The sequence below is a fragment of the Rosa chinensis genome, chromosome 3 (genome assembly GCF_002994745.2).
Source record: "Rosa chinensis cultivar Old Blush chromosome 3, RchiOBHm-V2, whole genome shotgun sequence".
Taxonomy (NCBI): Eukaryota; Viridiplantae; Streptophyta; class Magnoliopsida; order Rosales; family Rosaceae; genus Rosa; species Rosa chinensis.
Genome location: NC_037090.1, coordinates 49094295 through 49101389, shown reverse-complemented (window position 1 = coordinate 49101389; position 7095 = coordinate 49094295). Strand labels below are relative to the sequence as shown.

At 36.4% G+C, this 7095-nt stretch overlaps 1 long non-coding RNA gene across 2 annotated transcripts; it reads right to left on the bottom strand.

Annotated features, from left to right (window-relative positions):
- Window positions 1-3086: 3086 nt before the first annotated feature.
- On the bottom strand, window positions 3087-5815 carry LOC112194926. 2 transcript variants are annotated; one of them, XR_005807774.1, is made up of 6 exons: window positions 5606-5815; window positions 4547-4686; window positions 4048-4285; window positions 3731-3794; window positions 3521-3620; window positions 3087-3223 (listed from the first exon to the last, which is right to left on the bottom strand). It is a non-coding gene; the product is annotated as an uncharacterized LOC112194926 (long non-coding RNA). The 2 variants fall into 2 exon arrangements; XR_002934197.2 differs by lacking the exon at window positions 4547-4686.
- Between the last annotated feature and the right edge of the window lie 1280 nt (window positions 5816-7095).

Genomic DNA, 7095 nt, shown 5'->3' with positions numbered 1-7095 from the left:
CATCAAGTCGGGTTGGGATTGGAGATTGGAAAATTGGGGAGGTTTGGTTAAAATGTAAGCTAGAGAGAGGCAAAGGATGGTTTACTGGAGATACAACATAGTTTTTTGTGGTTGGACAATTAGTTGGGATTTGGGTTTTGAAATGTTGTGGGGTTTGGATTCTTGGATGAATAATGCAAGTAGAAGAAGCAAACGATGAAAAAGAAGAAGAGGAAGATTTAGTTTGCAGCAAAATGCCTGACTGTGTGGCTGTGTGCGGACAGAGAGAGAGAGAGAGAGAGAGAGAGAGAGGCAAAACAACTGAGAAAACAAAAAAAAGAAATTGCCCATAAAATAACTTACATTTCAATAGACTTGACGTGGTTATAAACGAAGGGTATGAAAACTATGATGGGTTTAAATATTGGGGTACCAATGTGATAATTTTTAAATGTGAATTATGTGATATACCAAAGTGATGAATCAACTTTATGTAGAGTATTGTTTGTAAAATTTTCTCTTAATTAAAAACTAGCCTTCCTGCACGCGCGATGCGCATGCGGAAGGGCCGCGCTCGCGCGTGCGTATTGTTCTCCCTCTCTTGCTATGCATGTTTGAAATATTACTCATGAGTGCAATATAATCTCTGTGTTGCATATTACCTGACTCATATCCCATACAGATATTATAAAATATTGTATATGTGTTTATCAATCCATTAGTAAAATCCTTAAAACTTTGTACAAAAATTCGCACTGGTATATACAAATATATCTAACTTGAATGGTTGGAACCCAGTAGCAATATAGGTCATCCCGCCTTTAAGTCTACTTATTATTGGAATTGGTTAACTACCACAAAATAAAAACATATTTAAAAGAAAAGAAACAGAGCTTAAGAGTACATACTGTGCATGCTTAATTTTGTTCCACTCTTTAAAAATAAGCTCACTGAGATAAACAGTGTTCATTTTTACTGATTTTCTCATGCACTAACCACATGATATGATTCATTGATTTATATTACCTTGCAATACTGATGAAACTAATCATATCTAAATAGGTTGCGATAAAAATGTCTTTCTCAAATTCATGCTTTCTTGCGGCGAATGAAATAATAAATCATTCTGAACAACATAACCCTGTCCCTATTTAGATATATGATTACTTTACCTATGCCCAAAGACAGAGTACTGGTCCATTGTCATCAACACCTTATTTGCTTTCAAACAATTAAATGATCATGTAGTAACAGTGTGTTACGGTAACAGCGTAGCAGAACTTATTGGAAGTAGTGCATGCTTTAACCTGGCTATAGTTCCTCTTATATTTTTATGGTAGTTTCAGTATTAGCCCAGTACGTACTTGAAGCATCCATAGTCTGGGTTGCCCCTGATTCGTCTCTGTGGACCTGAATCGGTCTAGTATGTGAATCTGACTCAGACATAGTGGTATGTGAACCCAACCGGACTTGAGTTGACCGTCGAGTTGCCCAGTCTTTTGGTGTACTATCAAAGTATCAATATAATCCGGTCGATGCAGAAGGATTTTCTGCTGCACGAAAAGGCATACACTATAAATCAACACACGACAAAAATTAAGCCAATTCCTAGCAGAATGGTTAAATTTTTGAAGTGCCTATAATGCCCACGGTTTATTAAAACTCCACATATAAAAAAATGCTATACGAGGGATATGATGGTAATTTTCAAAATAAAAGGCAAAACAAAAACAAGTCAGCGGCAGAGATGAAAAGAAAAAAAAATACAAGAAAAGAAGAAGAAAAACGGTCGCCGTCGCCCACGATCTCAATGGAGGCAGAGACTCAGGACAACGTGGGAATTCAAATGTATACATCAACACTCATCCGTCTTCCAATTCCCAGTTCACACGAAAATAGGAAACAAATAAAGAAAGAAGAGCAGCGCAGAATCAAACCAAAAAGGAGGAGAAAATTCTTATCAAATCGGCTTAGGTCAGACTTGATAATTATCATTGGGTAAGTTTCAAATTTTGTTTTCCATTGAATTTCAGATTCAGTTGGTTTTCGCTTTTCTTTGGTGTTTGAATTTTTCAGTGGTATGCTAAGAAGTCCGGTGTGATCCTTCGGTCTTTTATTTTATATCAAACCGTTAAGTGCATTGATTTTATCCTTGGGTGATTGATTTTATATCAAAAGCGTTGAATTGTTCAGAATTTTAGTTATTTCGGTTTCATTCGCTTTTTCAAATGAATTAATTGTTTTGTGGAACATTAGCACTCCGTGTTGTTAATCTTTCGGTTTTGTTTTGCTCAAGTAGTGCTTCAGTTTCTGTTATCTAATGTCCAGTGCTATACATGTCAGTATGTGTTATGTAATCAGGCAAAAGAAATTCGTCAGTTTTACTCCAACAAAATGGTCTTTATTGTTTCTTTCCTGTCATACTATATACGATGGTTATATGTGGTTTAGGAACTCATTGACTGATTATATCAAGAGATATTGGTGTTTTGGCTTAATTAATAAAGATTTACTGAGTAAATTGCTTCAAGAGGAGGTGGGCCTGCCAAGCAATAGAGATATTATACAGAAATATATATAAACACACCCGGGTTTTCTAATCCAATCCATGGGGTTCAGTTATAATATCAAAGTCTGTATATCATAGTATGTATGTTGGCATGGGTGAAGCCTGACATTGGACGTTTAATACTTGAAGGGTTAGTTTAGTTCATCTTTATTCAATGGTAATCATTGTCGATCACTTGGTTTTTTTTCTTTCCGTTTTTTTTTTCAAGACTATGCAGCTATGCTAAGAAGTTTGCTGTGATCCTTGGGTAATGGAGAAGTTTTTTGTGATCCTTAGGTATATATACAATTTTGGTTCTTTTGTTTATAGCCAATTTAAATGAACTAATTCTTTTATCTTTGGGTTTTGTTTTGCAGAAGTATTAGGCGAAGCCACTTTTGCACTCTTTTACGGAATATTTATGTTTGAATTCTGAATTGTGCTTTAGTTATGTTATCCCCAAAGCTTGGATCCACTCTTTTGTTTCAGTATTAGCCCAGTACGTACTTGAAGCATCCATAGTCTGGGTTGCCCCTGATTCGTCTCTGTGGACCTGAATCGGTCTAGTATGTGAATCTGACTCAGACATAGTGGTATGTGAACCCAACCGGACTTGAGTTGACCGTCGAGTTGCCCAGTCTTTTGGTGTACTATCAAAGTATCAATATAATCCGGTCGATGCAAAAGGATTTTCTGCTGCACGAAAAGGCATACACTATAAATCAACACACGACAAAAATTGAAAAATCAACACGCGACAAAAATTGAGCAAGGGATCTTAATAATATCAGGATTCTGAAAATGAAATGGGGCACAATTAAACAATTGAGAGACCTCGAGTATAGATCAACAGGTCCCTATGCTTCAGCTATCACTTTTGCTTGCCATTCATATATACATGTTGCAAGTGAAGTGAATGCTGAAGCATCAGAGAAAGAGAGAAACACAAACATATAAATGGATCTGCAAACCCCAAAAAGATCAAAAGCATACCTTGAATATAGACCAACAGGTCCTTATCAATTTGCTTTCAGTTTTGCTTGTTGATCATAATTTTATATCTAGTGTCCAATCTGCCATTCATATATACATGCTGCAAGTAACTCATGATTATTGAAGCATCAGAAAAAGAAAAGAAAAGGAAAAAAAAAACACACACACAAACATATATACAGATCCACAAACCCCAAAACAAAAGCATACCTTGAATATGGATCAACAGGTCCTTATCGATCTGCTTTCAGTTCTACCTCTATGAGTTCTCTTTCTACACAAACCAAAACTAAATATAATCAAAAGAAGAATTTTAATACACAGAAGTATAGGTACCATAACCCCAAAGAGAGATGGGTCTGAAAGTACTGATAATATCTTCTCAAAGCCAAAAAAAAAAAAAAAAATTGAGTTAAGATTGAAAACCAATTGTTCTAATATTCACGGATCATTAATTACAACACAAACACCTAACTTCACAAATTAAAACACTATGCATAAAAGTTTTATAGTAGAAAGGTCATTACTTGAAACAAAGACGCCGCTCTCTTCTTTGTCGTAAAAAATTGCAGCTTTGAACCCAAGCTTTTGAGCTCTTCTAACTTTATCCTCAAAAGTCAAAACTGCACCCTCCTCTTATAATCAACACAAAAGGGGAGCTATAATTCTTGCCATGTCTGGCTTCATTAGTCAATGTCGAGCATGCATCAATAGGCTCAGCCAAATACTATAGTCCACACTTTCCACAACCTCTAACTACCGCAGCTGAAAAAATCAAGAAATGTATAAACATCAAACCAAAAGAAATGGGCACACACCCTTCAAGCACTTAACTCAGTTATAGCATCATCGAAGAATTTATCCATCTACAGAAACTAAAGTATGGAAAGCAACTCATGATTCATAGTCAATGTAAAAAGACACACAATTTCCTACACTAAAGCTTTCGAGGCGATTTGCAGCAGTAAAATTGGACAGGATTTATATGTATATAAACACAATCAATACTGAAATGCGACACAGAACCTTCTTAAACCCCCAATGCAGTAATCCACTAACCCAAAAGAGTGGATCCAAGCTTTGGGGATAACATAACTAAAGCACAATTCAGAATTCAAACATAAATATTCCGTAAAAGAGTGCAAAAGTGGCTTCGCCTAATACTTCTGCAAAACAAAACCCAAAGATAAAAGAATTAGTTCATTTAAATTGACTATAAACAAAAGAACCAAAATTGTAAATATACCTAAGGATCACAAAAAACTTCTCCATTACCCAAGGATGACAGCAAACTTCTTAGCATAGTCTTTAAAAAAAAACGGAAAGAAAAAAAACCAAGTGATCGACAATGATTACCATTGAATAAAGATGAACTAAACTAACCCTTCAAGTATTAAACGTCCAATGTCAGGCTTCACCCATGCCAACATACATACTTTGATATACAGACTTTGATATTATAACTGAACCCCATGGATTGGATTAGAAAACCCGGGTGTGTTTATATATATTTCTGTATAATATCTCTATTGCTTGGCAGGCCCACCTCCTCTTGAAGCAATTTACTCAGTAAATCTTTATTAATTAAGCCAAAACACCAATATCTCTTGATATAATCAGTCAATGAGTTCCTAAACCACATATAACCATCGTACATTAGTATGACAGGAAAGAAACAATAAAGAGCATTTTGTTGGAGTAAAACTGACGAATTTCTTTTGCCTGATTACATAACACATACTGACATGTATAGCACTGGACATTAGATAACAGAAACTGAAGCACTACTTGAGCAAAACAAAACCGAAAGATTAACAACACGGAGTGCTAATGTTCCATAAAACAATTAATTCATTTGAAAAAGCGAATGAAACCGAAATAACTAAAATTCTGAACAATTCAACACTTTTGATATAAAATCAATCACCCAAGGATAAAATCAATGCACTTAACGGTTTGATATAAAATAAAAGACCGAAGGATCACACCGGACTTCTTAGCATACCACTGAAAAATTCAAACACCAAAGAAAAGCTTAAACCAACTGAATCTGAAATTCAATGGAAAACAAAATTTGAAACTTACCCAATGATAATTATCAAGTCTGACCTAAGCCGATTTGATAAGAATTTTCTCCTCCTTTTTGGTTTGATTCTGCGCTGCTCTTCTTTCTTTATTTGTTTCCTATTTTTGTGTGAACTGGGAATTGGAAGACGATGAGTGTTGATGTATACATTTGAATTCCCACGTCGTCCTGAGTCTCTGCCTCCATGAGATCGTGGGCGACGGCGACCGTTTTTCTTCTTCTTTTCTTGTATTTTTTCTTTTCTTTTCATCTCTGCCGCGGACTTGTTTTTGTTTTGCCTTTTATTTTGAAAATTACCATCATATTCCTCGTATAGCATTTTTTTATATGTGGAGTTTTAATAAACCGTGGGCATTATAGACACTTCAAAAATTTAACCATTCTATCAGGAATTGGCTTAATTAATAAAGATATAAATTACAGGTGGCTACATCTGGACCGTTCATTTCAAACCAGATCTAGCGGTGACCCTTGATTCCAAGTATATACAGATCGGACCAGCTTGAGAAGCATCAGATCGAGACCCAGACTGACCCGGATTCTCGACCCGTTTGCAGCGACGGTGACCCGATCTCATTTCCACTTTTCGGCCACCTCCAGACGTCGGACCGGCTTTTTTCGACTCCTCTAGGCGGCGCGAAGCTGAGCCCAGTCGTCCCTTCTCCAAACGACCGGTAACGGGGGCAGGAGGAATCCTGAAAGCTTCTCGGGTTTCCGATTCCAGCCAAATTGTGGCGGCTCACCGGTGTCAGAAGCTTCCTCTCGACCTGGCCGACCTATCCATGGTGTTGGTTTGTCCAGATGATGAGCCAAGTGAGAGAATCGAAAAGGAGAAGCTTTTAGGTTTTTACGGCAAGTTTCCATTTTTTTTTTTTTTTTGGCAATTCTGGCAGGTTTTGAGGACAAACAGAATTGTTCCTGCGCTCGAGCTCTACATACTGGTACTCTTAGTTTTCACTTTCAGTTGGAATTTTGGGGTTTACTGCTATTTTGGGTTCACTGTGCTTTGATGTAGACTGCAGTTCTCTCTAACTCTTTCTTTGCAAGTTTAATTTGGTTTTGATTCTTGAATACATAGGGAGAATTAGTACTTCTGTTGTAGTCCATATCCTGTTGATTACGTTTATCTTGACTGTTGGCTGCTGTTTGGATATTGGTTAGAATAGGATTTGATTCATGGTTCTGTGGAAAGGAGACTGATTAATAAAGATTGCAGAATTGTTGTGAGAACCACAGAATTGGATTGTGGGACTTTGAGTTAGTCCGGGAGCATTGTAGTGACTGGTGATTTATTGCCAAGATAAATCACTTCCTACCAAGACAAGGAAGGAAAGTTTCCTTTAATTATGGGTTATCATATTGCTAAGGTGAATGATACATGATTTTGTATCGAGTTACAAGTGAATAAAACAAGTACTATGATTGAGGAAATGTGTTCATATTCAATGCAAGGAACATTTGTTTCAAGTATGTAACCGAAACTTCGTAT